The sequence below is a fragment of the Balaenoptera physalus genome (assembly GCF_965194825.1).
Source record: "Balaenoptera physalus genome assembly, chromosome: 13".
Classification (NCBI taxonomy): domain Eukaryota; kingdom Metazoa; phylum Chordata; class Mammalia; order Artiodactyla; family Balaenopteridae; genus Balaenoptera; species Balaenoptera physalus.
This window is the reverse complement of record NC_138892.1, coordinates 27,408,361-27,422,751: the sequence shown is the minus strand read 5'-3', so window position 1 is coordinate 27,422,751 and position 14,391 is coordinate 27,408,361. Positions and strand designations below refer to the sequence as shown.

At 43.2% G+C, this 14,391-nt stretch overlaps 1 protein-coding gene across 6 annotated transcripts in view; it reads left to right on the top strand.

The window, feature by feature from the left end:
• Window positions 1-10,909, top strand: part of MRPL42 (mitochondrial ribosomal protein L42) — a 63,563-nt gene extending 52,654 nt beyond the window's left edge. For all 6 annotated transcript variants that reach the window (XM_082419161.1, XM_082419163.1, XM_082419158.1 and 3 more), the window contains 4 exons: window positions 3,398-3,677; window positions 5,368-5,419; window positions 7,733-7,808; window positions 10,627-10,909. The gene's annotated coding sequence lies outside the window, so the exon portion shown is untranslated. The remainder of the gene's footprint in view (window positions 1-3,397; window positions 3,678-5,367; window positions 5,420-7,732; window positions 7,809-10,626) is intronic.
• The last annotated feature ends 3,482 nt before the right edge of the window (window positions 10,910-14,391 follow it).

Here is a 14,391-nt window from a genome sequence, read left to right as displayed (position 1 = left end):
TTGTGTTACTGTCGATTTCCCCTTTTATGGCTGTTAGCATTTGCCTTATGTATTGAGGTGCTCCTATGTTGGGTGCATAAATATTTACAATTGTTATATCTTCTTCTTGGATTTATCCCTTGATCATTATGTAGTGTCCTTCTTTGTCTCTTGTAATAGTCTTTATTTTAAAGTCTATTTTGTCTGATATGAGAATTGCTACTCCAGCTTTCTTTTGATTTCCATTGGCATGGAATATCTTTTTCCATCCCCTCACTTTCAGTCTGTATGGGTCCCTAGGTCTGAAGTGGGTCTCTTGTAGTCAGCATATGTATGGGTCTTGTTTCTGTATCCATTCAGCTAGTCTATGTCTTTTGGCTGGAGCATTTAATCCATTTACATTTAAGGTAATTATCAATATGTATTTTCCTATTTCCATTTTCTTAATTGTTTTGGGTTTGTTTTTGTAGGTCTTTTCCTTCTCTTGTGTTTCCTACCTAGAGAAGTTCCTTTAGCATTTGTTGTAAAGCTCGTTTGGTGGTGCTGAATTCTCTTAATTTTTGCTTGTCTGTAAAGCTTTTGATTATTCCATCAAATCTGAATGAGATCCTTGCTGGGTACAGTAATCTTGATTGTATGTTTTTCCCTTTCATCACTTTAAATATGTCCTGCCACTCTCTTCTGGCTTGCAGAGTTTCTGCTGAAAGATCAGCTGTTACCCTTATGGGGATTCCCTTGTATGTTATTTGTTGCTTTTCCCTTGCTGCTTTTAATATTTTTCTTTGTATTTAATTTTTGATAGTTTGATTAATATGTGTCTTAGCATGTTTCTTCTTGGGTTTATCCTGCCTGGTACTGTTGGCGCTTCTTGGACTTGGGTGGCTATTTCATTTCCCATGCTAGGGAAGTTTTCGACTATAATCTCTTCAAATATTTTCTCAGATCCTTTCTTTGTCTCTTCTTCTTCTGGGACCCCTATAATTCCAATGTTGGTGCGTTTAGTGTTGTCCCAGAGGTCTCTGAGACTGTCCTCAATTCTTTTCATTCTTTTTTCTTTATTCTGCTCCCTGGCAGTTATTTCCACCATTTTATCTTACAGCTCACTTATCCATTCTTCTGCCTCAGTTATTCTGTTATTGATTCCTTCTAGAGTATTTTTAATTTCAATAATTGTGTTGTTCATCACTGTTTGTTTGCTCTTTAGTTCTTCTAGATCCTTGTTAAATGTTTCTTGTATTTTCTCCATTCTGTTTCCAAGATTTTGGATCATCTTTACTGTCATTACTCTGAATTCTTTTTCAGGTAGGTTGCCTATTTTTTCTTCATTTATTTGGTCTTGTAGGCTTTTACCTTGCTCCTTCATCTGTAACATATTTTTTGTCATTTTATTTATTTTTTTGATGGGTCGTGTTGTATTCCTGTCTTACTGGTTGTTTGACCTGAGACGTCCAGCACCGGAGTCTGCAGGCAGTTGGTTAGAGCTGGGTCTTGGTGCTGAGATGAGGACCTCCGGGAGGCCTCACTCCAATTGATAGTCCCTGGGGTCTGAGGTTCTCTGTTAGTCCAGTGGTTTGGACTCAGAGCTCCCACTACAGGAGCTTGAGCCCAACCTCTGGCCTGGGAACCAAGATCCCGTAAGCTTTGTGGTGTGGTTAAAAAAAAAAAAAAAAAAAAAAAGGGGGGCTTCCCTGGTGGCACAGTGGTTGAGAATCTGCCTGCCAATGCAGGGGACATGGGTTCGAGCCCTGGTCTGGGAAGATCCCACATGCCGTGGAGCAACTAGGCCCGTGAGCCACAACTACTGAGCCTGCGTGTCTGGAGCCTGTGCTCCGCAACAAGAGAGGCCGCAATAGTGAGAGGCCCATGCATCACAATGAAGAGTGGCCCCCACTTGCTGCAACTAGAGAAAGCCCTCGCACAGAAACGAAGACCCAACACAGCCAAAAATAATAAAATAATAAATAAATAATAACTAAATTTTTTAAAAAAAGGAAGAAAGAAGGAAAAGAAGGAGCAGTATAATATCAAAGAATAAAAAGCAAAATAAAATTAGAAAGATAAAAAATATATTAGGAAAAATAAAACTATAATTGAAACAACTGCAAAAAGGTCAAATAAAACCACAACAGAAAAAAAATAATAAAAGGAGGTGGGAGAACAAGCCAAAGGAGAGAACAATAACCAAGTATAAAGAATAAAATAAAATTAGAAAAGTAAAAGATTTATTAGGAAAAATAAAAATATAAAAGAATCAACAACAATGAATCAACAAGGTAAAACAACCCCAGTCTAAAAGAGGAAAAAAGGAAAAAAAAAAAAAAAAGCCTTGGCTATGGGGGCAGAGTTTTGGTGGGGGTGGAACTTAGGCACGAGCCAGGGCCTAGGTGGGGCGACGTTCAAGCGTGGGGCGGACCCTCTGCTTAGGGCCTGTGGGGAAGGGGAGAGGCAGCCGTGGAAAGGAGGGCCTCTGGAGTGTGGAGTTCTGGAGTTTGGAGGTAGGGCCCTGCGTGAGGGTGTGTGGGTGGGGTTTGGGCCCAGCACGTTGGAGGGGGTCTCCGAGTGTAGAGGTGGGGCCCTGGGTGGGGGTGTAGGGGCGGGGCTCGGGTTCTGCGGGGCAGGAGGGAGGCTCCGAGGGCAGAGGATTAGGCCCAGGAGCCCAACAGGCTCCCCGGTGCCTAAGTGGACAGGGAAAGCGCTGGCCCCATTCCCTTCCGTTCTTCGTGCCCCTCCCCCACCATCTCCCCCAGGGTCCCCCCCATTGCCGCTGGACCCCTAACCATGGGTGGGTCCCACTGGGTGTAGGAACTCCTCCTGTCCCCACAGCCACCCCTCAGGGGTGCCAATCCCTGAGGTCCATCCTTTACTTTTGCTCCCCCTTCCCTCCCTCCCTGTCCCTCAGGCAGGACCCGCGCACCTGGAGGGGGCCTAGGTGGGCAGAGGATCAGGCCCGGGATCTCAGCAGGTTCCTGGGGACCCGAGTGTAGAGGGGAAACCTGGCCATGTTCCCTTTTGATCCTCTGCCCTCCCAATGGTCCCCCAGTTTCCCCCTTTGGGTGTGGGATCCCTTCCCCTCCCCCAGCCGCCCCTCAGGGGCGCCAGTCCTGTCCCACCTCCACTTCTCCTCCCCCTTCACTCACCCCACACCCCACATCCTACCCAGTTGCTGGGGGTTCCTCCCATCCCCTTAGGTGTCTGTGGTCCCCCACTAGTGCCTGGTAGGTGCCCTTACATTTTTTTGTTAAATAAATTAATATATGGATTTTGCATGAGTCCCTTAGTTTTTCTTATGTTATTTAGGCTAACTGGTGCAACAACATCAAAACGTCAGTGCCTGGACAGAGGAAGGGCTTATTTCTCATTACTGCTATACTCTCACTTGGGTCAATTTCACAATGGGAAAAACATCTCTGCTCCACAGAGTCATTCAGAGACCCAGGCTCCTTCCAGTGGGTGGCTTCACCATCCCTTGAGGCCGCGAACTCCTCTACTGGATCCCATGCATCTGAATGCCAGGCAAGGGAGAAGAGAAAATGTGAAGAGAGGATTGTATGGTGGGTCAGCCCTAAAGGAGGGGGCTTCTGCCATATTTCATCGGGCAGAAACTTAGTTCTCTGCTGCTCTACCCCTCCAACTGCAAGAGAGCTAGGAACAGTGATCTAGTGACGCACCCTAGAAGAAGAAGAGAAACTCATACATCAGTAAGAATTCACTTTCTCTGCTTCACTCTCTGAGCCCCAACTTCTGAAAAGAAGAATTAACAATTGCTATTTGTCAACACTTTATGGGGATTTAATGAGGCAATAAATGTGGAAGTACTTGGTAAAGTGCTAGTCAAATGTTAGTTATGAATATTCCTGGGTAATTTAGTCCCTTTACTCCTGCTTTCATGGGTGAAATGTATAGGCTGAAATGCCCTCTAAGAATCCTTTCCAGATCTAAAATGCTTAGCTTCTGTGGTTCTTTTAAAGCTTCAGCAAACAAGTGCCTTTCTGACTTTGTGGTGGTGCCTGGGATAAGCCCTTTAGGATCCTACAACCCCACCCGCCTGTCCCCAAACCCTCTTTGATTGCTATAATATTGCCTGTGTTCTTTCTGAGACATAAGCTGACTCAGTCTTATCTCATTTTAATTCTGTTCATTCCAACTATGGGTAAAAGATAACTTTTGCTTCCTGTTGCATCAGCAAGTTGTAGCCCGTTAGATTCTGAATTTCAGAAGAGAATTGTAGATGGGGGAATAGAACCCAAGAAAGCATTCTACAGATTTGAAATATTAAAAACAAACAGGATTACTTTAATCCTGCCTTGAAAGATTCTGTGTAATAGAATTGGTTCAATCTACTGCCTTTGTGGTTTCTTCAGTCTCTTACCCCAGCTTTCCAACCTTTTTCTCCAGATAAATTCCCTTTGTGGTTCATTGACAACTGTTTTGCACAACTCCTAGAGGAGGTGAGCAAGGAGAAGTCTGAATTCTCCTCTGTTAAGGACAGAATATGCATTGATGATATGCATTGATGCTCGGGGGTATTCCAGCTTCTAGGTAATTTGAATAAAGCAGAGGAAATGATCTACCCACTTCCATTCAGGCCCCTTCTTATCGTTCTCCAGACCACAGCCAGGGGGCTTTATTCACATTGCAAATCTGATGTCATTCCTGTGGTTAAACAGTTTAATGTGTATTGTACTTTTTAAAAAAACTTTGATATATATTATACAAATAGTACAATGCACAGATCTTCAGTACAGTTTGAGGAGTTTTGATAATTGGATATGCTTGTGAAATCACCACCCCAAACAAAATATAGAACATTTTTATCACCTCAGAAAGTTCTCTTGCTCCCCTTTTCCAGTGATTTCACTCCCTGCCCAGCCTCCCACACCCAGAGGCAAACACTTCCTGATTTTTATCACCATAGATTAGTTTTGCCCATTTTCGGATCCATACAAATATAAATACACAGTATGGACTTCTTTTGTGCCTGTCTATTTTTACTCAAAATAATCTTCTGGACGGCATTCTGTGTTGTTGTGTGTTCATTCCTTTCAGTTGAGTATGAATATACTGCAATTTATTTATCCATTCTCTTGTTGATGGACATTTGGATTGTTTCCAGTTTTAGGCTATTTTAAGGCAGCTGTGAATATTCATGTTAAGTCTTTTGGGGATATAAGTTTTCATTTCTCTTGGGTAAATACCTAAGAGTAGAATTGTCAAGTAATAGGGGCTTTAACAGTCTAAAGACCCATTTAGGATGAAGACCAAAACCCTGCATGACCTTGATCATGGGGTCATCCCACAAACTCCCCCCTTCTCTTCACTCTCTGACTGCAGCCCCTCTGTTCATGCTCTTCCCTCTGCCTGATACACACTTTCTTGCCTCTTTTCCAGCTTATCCTTCAGATCCAAATTCCAGCAACAGCTGCCCGCCTTCCCCATTAAGGTAAATCCTTTATCATAGGCATCCACAGCTCTGCATTCTCGATGCCCTGCACACACCAAGACTGTGGTTTTATATTCATGGGCATGAGTACAGCTGACCCTCGAACAACTCAGGGGTTAGGGGCACTGACCCTCTGCACAGTGGAAAATCCACATATAATTTATAGTCGGCCCTCCCTATCCACAGTTCAGCATCCACAGATTCAACCAACCCTGGTGATGTAGTACTGTAGTATTTGAAAAAAACTAAAAAAAAGAAATCTGCATATAAGTGGACCTGCGCAGTTCAAGCCCATGTTGTTCAAGGGTCAACTGTATTTGTTTAGTGTTTGCTTCTCACTCAGCTCAGGCTCCATGAGAGCAGGCTATCTGTCTGTTTCTCTCACACAGTGCCTGGTCTAGTTTCTGGCACATACTAAGCATTCAATAAGTCACTGTTGCATGAATGAATGATGGTGCTGTCCCGTACCACACCACAGATTCTGTCCTCCACTTCGGTAAAACCCCTTTTGTTTATGCAGAGAAGAAACTCTTTGTCCTCCTCATGGATTTCTCCATAGCTGGGACTCAGCTGGAGAAAAAAAAAGACCAGGCAATCAGTTATGTTTAGGCTGCCTGGCTTCCAGGAAAGAGAAGAGCTTGAATTTCAATCTTAATAATCTTTGTCTTAAGCAGACCATTATATAAATGAAATCCCTGCTAAAAGGGCTTCTGATCCAAATAAGACTACAAAGCAATGCAGTTAGCAAGTATTCCACCTTGAACTACATCAAAGGGGACTTGCTCCTAGTTTTCTTTGTTTCCCCTAGTTTTTCTTCTTGAGGACAGAATACTGGGGGCATTCTCAAGACAGCACTGGTTTTCTTGGAAAGCAGAAATTCTTCTTAGTAGAGAGTCAGGGAATGAAGTGGTTCCAGAAGAAAAATTAGAGGATAAAATGCTATGCAATGAAATTTGCTTATATATTGAAAAGCGCCTCCGTGAGGCATTTTTACCAGTTGAATTGCCAGAGCAGAGGTGCTGATGAGGTGGGAAGGCTCCTTTACTCCATGTGCTGTTATTGTGAGCAAGGCTAATCAGGGAGATGCTTAACTATACATCCTCTCTCCTCCTCAAACCCCCCCAATACGTAGAGGAATGAAGATGATTACTCGAATCTTACATACCTTTGCATGATTCCATATTTCTCATGAGTGATTTCCTTTCTGAGTTGAGTCCTTGTTTGCGTAGAGCGATAACAATGAGCAGATGAGTGTGTGGATACTCTTTCTTCTCTAAGTATTTTGCCTTTGCAAAAAGAGTGCAAAAATGTGCTCCTAGAGGATGAGTATAGTACCAAAAGGACTATAGGTGTTCAGGAAAACAACTGGAGTTTTATCACGCCAGATTACTTTTATCGCTACCAGGAAATGAAATTATTTTAGGAATCAGCAAATCTCTGTAGAAGGAATGGAAGATACTCTCCTGTCTTTAAGTAGGGGTGAGTGATTCTCCCTTTGATGAAGATTTGAGGAAGTCAAAGGTGGTAATACGCATCAGAAACTCTGCCAGGATGTTTATTAAGAAACTTTAGAGTGTTCATACCCTTTGATCTAGTAATTCCACTCCTAGATATCTGTTCTGAAGAAATAATCATAGATATAGACAAGAGACTATTGCAAGGATGGTCATTGCTGCATAATTTACAATAGGGAGATATTGGAAATGGTCTAAGTGTTTAACAAAAAGAGAATGGCTAAATAAATTCTGGGGTCTGCTTATCATAAATATTATGATATTAAAGTGTTTGCAAAGTCTAGTTAATAAGATAGGGAAAATTCTCCTAGTGAAAGAAGTACCTAGAATAGGGCCCGAGATATTGTAGGTACTCTGTAAATATTTGTTCAAGTAATAGATGGATAGATTATTTTTATAACCAGAAAAAATGATTTGAAAGTCTGCCAGAGAAATGGAGGTTAACATTTTTTTTAAAAATAGGTAGGGTTAACACTTCTGGAAAGGCATTTTGCAGAGGGAAAGAAGATGAAAGCAATTCTCCCCTCTCCTCCCTAAAAACCAACAAAAAACTTGACCTTGAATGTAGGCCAACGGAAAGACGTCTCTCCCGGGACATTTTAGATGGAAACAGAGTCCATTTGCAATGACGGCCAGGGTTGGGGGGGGCGGGGTGGTGCTTTGCTCTAAAAGGAGAATTAACTTAACTTAATAGTTCTTGAGCACTTTTTTTGGTGTATGTGCTAAAAATTTTGCTGAGATATTGGTTTGAGAGATTTTTCTAATTTAAAAGAGTTTTGTTCCTTCACTGTTTTGTTAGGTGAAGAGTTGAAAATATTTCTGCCTCATCAAACAGCCTCAATTCCAGAGAGACACCCAGACAGAACATCTGCCATGTAAGCCTGTTTCCTCCTCTTGCCCTCTAAAGTTGAGACTGGCAGCTGTGGGCATTCTTGGAAGTGTTTGCCTTGTACATTTGAGCTCAAACAGCTGGCTCACTGCCAATCTGCACTCCAGTTACTTAAATCTTAAATACTTAGTATTCTTCTGAAACTTAAATAGAAGATGCAACTTCACCAGATATAGACGAGTGCGCGTGCGCGCGTTTGCGTGTGTGTGTGTGTGTGTGTGTGTGTGTGTGTGTGTGTGTGTGTGTAGGGGGGCAGTGGGGAGAGGCACAAAAAGAAAATCGACAAAAAGGTGTAGATTGGAAGCTATACTCTGAGCCAAGCGCTGCGCTTCAGTGGAATTAGGGGTCCACCTACAACAGGAATGTTTCAAAACAAAGATCAGGACAGAGCCAGCAAGGTCCAAGGTCACCCCTAGGGATACATGGATTCTGAAGCAAATTTCTCTGGGCTTCACTGACTGGGAAGACCCAGCTTTGGGAGGTGAAGGGAGGCATTATAATTTTGGAAACCCTCTTTAAGAAAAGAATACAATTTTAGGTTGCAAATACTATAACAAGAAGACATGACAGTGCTTACATCTACTAAACCCCACTATGTGTATCCCCAAGCCAACTTTCCTTTAGCCAGATCCCAACATGTCCAAGGACTCTCCAAAGCTCCCTGACACGTGGGAGATTGTGATGGGAGGAATGTCAGAGAACAAGGACAGAGGTCTTAACTGACTGCGGTTACAATGTCTTAATTTTGCAAATTTAACAAAAACACATGCCCTTGTGAGCATCGTTGGACTTTTCCTAGGGCCTTTACAAGGTAGGGGCTTTGAAACTCAAACTTCATTAACTTTGAGATGAATCCCCTCTGACCATGCCCCACCCTTAGCATTTTTCTGCAGATTACATCAGACTAAAGTTAAAGGCAGCCAATAGGGTAAGTGGAACGCAGAAATTATAGAAAGAGAACTCATCACATACATTCTTATAAGTCCTGTGATCTGATGAAGGACATGTTAGGTCTTCTGGAAGATTCAGTAAAGGAATCTTGGGGCTGAAGATCCAGCCTCCTGAGATAAGCATTAGCACAAGTTGGGAAACAAGGCTGCTTCAACCCAGTGGAGAAGGGAAAGTGACTTAGAAGGGCAGAGGAGTTACTTGGAGGTGAGAGAGGTAGCAGATAGTGCCTTGTCCAGGGACCTTACTTTGCTACTTGGCTTGGCAATCATTGCTAGCTTTGCAATTCCCTCCAGGAGAGCAAATGAAGAACTTGGAGCAAGTTTCTCAGGGAAGAGGGCTACACAAATGAAAAAAAACAAGGTTGACTTTTGGGTGGTCTAATGAACCTTAAGTTCTGGGGATTGGGAGTGAGCGGTTGGCGGAGGGATGATGGAGAGCACTCTTCCAGCTCTAGGAATCCCTGAGGCAGCAACGGCAGAAACAGTGAGAGCGTTAAGTGGGTGCAGGCACTGGATGCGTGGTTGTAGGGGGCATGTGGCAGAGGGAACTCTTGAATGAGATGTGAAGTCAAACCATTTAGGTCAATTAAAACTACGAGCTTACCAAACAGCACATATTTTATAAGAACACACAGAAACAAAAGAATGCAAACTAAATACATTAGAAGGGTTGTCTGTGGGAGACGGTTAAGAGTAAGATTGGGGTTAAAAGGGAACATATTACTCACTTACCCAGTTCTTAATAAACAAGAGAGGAGCCATGAAAACAATCAAATAAAACAAAACACTCCAACAGCAATGGGAGAGCATCAGTTTTTTGTGAAACGGCGAGGTTTCCAGTAATAACTCTGGGTGGGATCTGCATACATCAGTTTCAGACCCTCAGTAGTCCCAAGGTTGTTTAGCTTTGGGAAACAAGGGCTGCCCATGTATGAGAATAGAAGGGATATTTTAAAAAACTGCTTCATAGTTTTTTTGGGGAAATGATACATGATTTTGGTTTTCTTAAAAATGCAAACCATACAGATTATTGAATGAATTTAATCCATGTAAAATACTTGAAAGAATGCCTGACACATAGTATGCCCCCAATAAATGTTACAAAAATAACCTGAAATTCCACCACTCGTAGATAACTAGAATTAAGATTCTGGTAAATGTCCTTTCCAGGAAATATAGCAATTTACTTCTTCAATTGTATATAAATGAGATCAAACTCTACATGATGTTCTGTAATAAAATGAAACTCAGTCTCTATATACACACATCCTGTCGGTTCTGCTTCTCTGGAGAACCCTGACTAATACAGTTTGTTAGGTTGCCCAGCTCAAATGTTTATTGACTTTCTGTATTTATTTCTTTTCTTTTAACCTTTCCTTTCTTTCTTTCTCTCTCTCTTTCTCCCTCTTTCTGTCCTTCTTCCCTTCCTTCTTTCTTTCCTTCTTTCCTTTTCTTTCCCCTCCCTCCCTCCCTCCTTCCCTCCCTCCCTCCCTCCTTTCCTTCCTTCCTTCCTTCCTTCCATTCTAAAAATTATATCCTAGCCCTGTGTCTAGATCTTTCTCAGCTCCTCTGCTTATGCCTGACATGAGGCAACGTGACCTCGGGATCCCCCAGAGTGAGGGGTTCTAACCTATAATCCCTGGGTTTTTTTGGGAGTGAGGAGCCTTTTTGACTAGGGACTTGTACTACAAGTGAGATTATAGAAATAAATAGGTCGAATAAATAAAGCCAAGTAATTGAGAATTACTGGCTTTAGTTAAGGGAACTTACTTTAACAACCAGTTCCTCCTTCATTTATCAGTTTACAGCTGAATGTAGAATTTCCTGTTGTTTCTTTTTTTTCCCCCCTTGTAGTGGTTGATGTCATCACTGCCACCTAAAAGAACAATTTTGTACAGTGATGGAGGTTCTGTGATGTCATTGGGATTACAAAAGCTGGCAAGGAAATCTGCTATCAGCACTTATCACCGGAAATTACAAAGGAAATTAATTGTAAGCTTTCTAAGAAAGGACTGTTCAGTGAAACTAAACTTTTTTTTTTTTCTTAATTTATTATACAGCGAAAGTCTTTCCTCTCTCTACAGAGAGAATGCCCTACAACTTCAGGAGACTAAATAAACAGGGTTGGTGTAAGAGATAGATTGTCCTACTTTGTGAGTGCTTGATTGGCTAAGTATCTGTGCCAAAATGGTAACTATCTTCATACGGGATGGTTTGGTGATGGACTGTTTTTCAAGCAATCAGACCTTGCCTGAGGAAGCTTTGAAATTTCCCCCTTTCTGTATCTTAGGTCAGATCTCCTAAGCAGGGTTCCCCTGCCCCCGCCCCCCCCCCCCACCCAGGCCATTAGAATGGAATTAGCATGTGTTTGTTTCCTGTGGCTGCTGTAACAAATTACCACAAACCCGGTGGCTTAAAACAACAAGAAATTAATTTTCTTACAGTTCTGGGGGCCAGAAGTTCAAAATCAAGGTGTCAGGAGGGTTCCATTGGAAATCACACCTGAACAACACCGAGCAGGGAGAAGCAGTTGCTGCAAGTAAGGGCAATACTGTCACCAGAAGGAAGGGAACACATGCAGCTGGGCAGCTTCAAACATCAGACCAAGAGTGCAGGGAGAAAGGCAGGGAGTTCAGTTCAGACATGCTGAGTTGTGGCGTGGCTGGTGAGGCACCCAAGTGGTGATGCCCGTCTGTTGAATTTGGCAGCAGGTGCACCGTGTTTGCCTTCAGGGAGAATGCTTTCAGTGGCATGTAAGGCAGGGGGATTATCGAAGGGAGGTGAAGAATGAATGGGAATTGAGGAAAGCTGAGAAGGGGGTGGTCAGAAGCCAAAGAGAATGAGGATCTTTTGCACTGAGGACAGGCTTTCAGGGCCCAAGGCGATGCCCTAGAGCAGTAGTTGTCGAAGGCTGGTACCCAAACCTGCAGCAGCAGGCACCCGGTAACTTACCAGGAAAGCAAGGGACCTACCCAAGACTTAACTGAATCAAAAACCATAGGCGAGAGCCCTGAAATCAGTGTTTAACAAGCTCCCAGGTGATTCTGATGTAGGCTAAGGTCTGAGAACTAGGCCCTAGGAGGCAGGAGAAACAGGCTTCGATAGAGCTGGTGGTGCCATCTGTATCACGGAGGCATCTGTGTGGGTTGTGAACATGTTGAGTCCGGCTGGGCTTGCTGGAAGCAGAAAGTCTGGTCTGGGGTGGTGGGTGGCGGTATTAGACCTAAGGGCATGAATTTCTGTAAAGCAAGCGAATGAGGAAAGGGACTGGTTCCTTCCCAGGGCAGGATCCCTGCTGCTTGAGTATGAAATACACCTGTTTTGATCTTTCGAGCAGACCAGCAATTCGACATCTTTCCACTCCTCTGAGCAACATAGTAGTGAGCGGATCTCTTGAAGCAGGAGCCTGGTGTTTGGCTGAAGCTGTCACAAAGTGGCATTTCTCGCAGTATTTGAAGAGCCCCTGGGAAATGTTAACCAGAAACTCGGTCTGCTCTTTGACTTCAGTCTTTATGGTTGAAAACCTTTCTAAAATGGATATTTTTGTCACTTCAGAGACTAGGATAATATCCAAAGTAGCAAAGTTGTGAAAGATTTATTTGCTTTCACAGATAAAGATAAAGCAGAGCGGCTTTAAGATGAGCTAATAGTGGCACTCTTACTTGTGTTCTGATTTGCCTTCTTGAGAGGAAAAGATTGGGATGGAAGGAGTTCCTGCTGGGTGCTGGGACTTGCTTGTGACCTTCAGCCTACATGATCTATGGCACACTCTGTTATGAATGTCTGTATCGGATTTCCCTTTAATGGCTATAATGAAAGTCATCTGTCCAGTGGCAGATAGCAGGAAGGATGGCGCAATGTAAACCTGATGAGAGCAGGGCTGGTTAGTTCTTGGTTTTCTCTCTAAAACTTAGAATTATAACAGCACCCAGTAAACATGTTGAATGAATAAAAATACATGGTAATTGCAATTGAATTTTGGATCATTCTGGAACTTACAGGTCTCAGGGCCACTATTCCGAACATTAATTCTACCATCTGGGACCATAAATATAGCATATATAGGCAGGACTGGCTACATAATCTGTGGGGGCCAGTGCAAATTGAAAATGCAGGGCCCCTTGGTCAAAACATTAAGAACTTCAAGATACTGACAGCAGAGCATTAAACCAAATGTGGGGTCTTTCTGGGTGTGAGGTACTGTGCTCCTGCACAAATCCCATGAAATCAGATCTACAGGTAGGAGATGGGGTGAAATCTTTCTAATCCTGGTAATGTAAAAAAATTTTTTGCAGAAATCCTTGAAATGACCTCTTTATGTACTTATTTTCTCCTTTTCTATGAACGAGAAGGACAATATCAAAATGGAGGGTGTCTATGATAGGATTAGATTATCCCAATTCGCTTCCACCTTGGAATGCATCCAGTCTTTGCCATGTTGCTCTACAGTGCCTCCCACTGGAGAGATCAGAGTATATTTCCCCACCCTCCGATATGGGACTTGGCATATGACACTTTTTGGGCAATGGAATGTTAGTGGCCATGACATGAGCACAGACCTTGAAGATGCTCCTGTAGTTTGGCTTGGCCCCTTGTGCTCCTGTCCTTTACCATGAGAAGAACTGTCCCAGGTAGCTGTTGGTCCAAGGAAAATGAGAGAAATGTGGAGTAGACCTGATCCCGATCCGTAACCCAAAGCAGAGCTGCCCCAACTGCTCCACAGACCTGTGAGGATGAAAAGAAATGCTTTTGTTAAGCCACTGAGACTTTGGAGAATTTGTTACACAGCATTTAGGTAGCAGAAACCTAACTAATAAGGGGTCTTTCAGGCGAATCCTAGTAAACATATTTTACTGCATTAAAAAAAAAAGGGGCTTCCCTGGTGGTGCAGTGGTTGAGAATCTGCCTGCCAATGCAGGGGACACGGGTTCGAGCCCTGGTCTGGGAGGATCCCACATGCCGCGGAGCAACTAGGCCCGTGAGCCACAATTACTGAGCCTGCGCGTCTGGAGCCTGTGCTCCGCAACAGGAGAGGCCGCGATGGTGAGAGGCCCGCGCATCGCGATGAAGAGTGGCCCCCGCTTGCCGCAACTGGAGAAAGCCCTTGCACAGAAACGAAGACCCAACGCAGCCATAAATAAATAAATAAATAAATAAATAAATAAATAAATAAATAAATAAATAAATAAAAAAGAAGACGACTTTGGGGGTGCTGAGAATGACAAAGGGGAGGCTAGAGAAAGAATCCAAATCAATGTTGGACATTGATGTGCAATCCTGATGCTCAGCTCAAGCCAGTGAGTACTAAACAAAGGACCAAACAGTGCTAAGCTGCATATCATTAAAGAGATCTTATTCTAGTTGCCTTTGTTTTTTAGAGAGTACTTGCATACTTGCATAGTAGCTCCCTGAAAGCAGCAGCAGGAGGAAGAGGCTTCATTTTTAAGAATGCTGGTCCGGTATTTTGGCAAAGGTGGACACACCAGCTACCAGCTCATCCCCTTCAGCAGCAGAGAGGATCGTCTGGTTATTTAACAGCCAGAATGGAAAGGGCTCCAACCAGTCAGGGAGAGGCCCCACCCCTGACCCGTCTTCAGAGCAAGTGAGCAGTGATCTGCT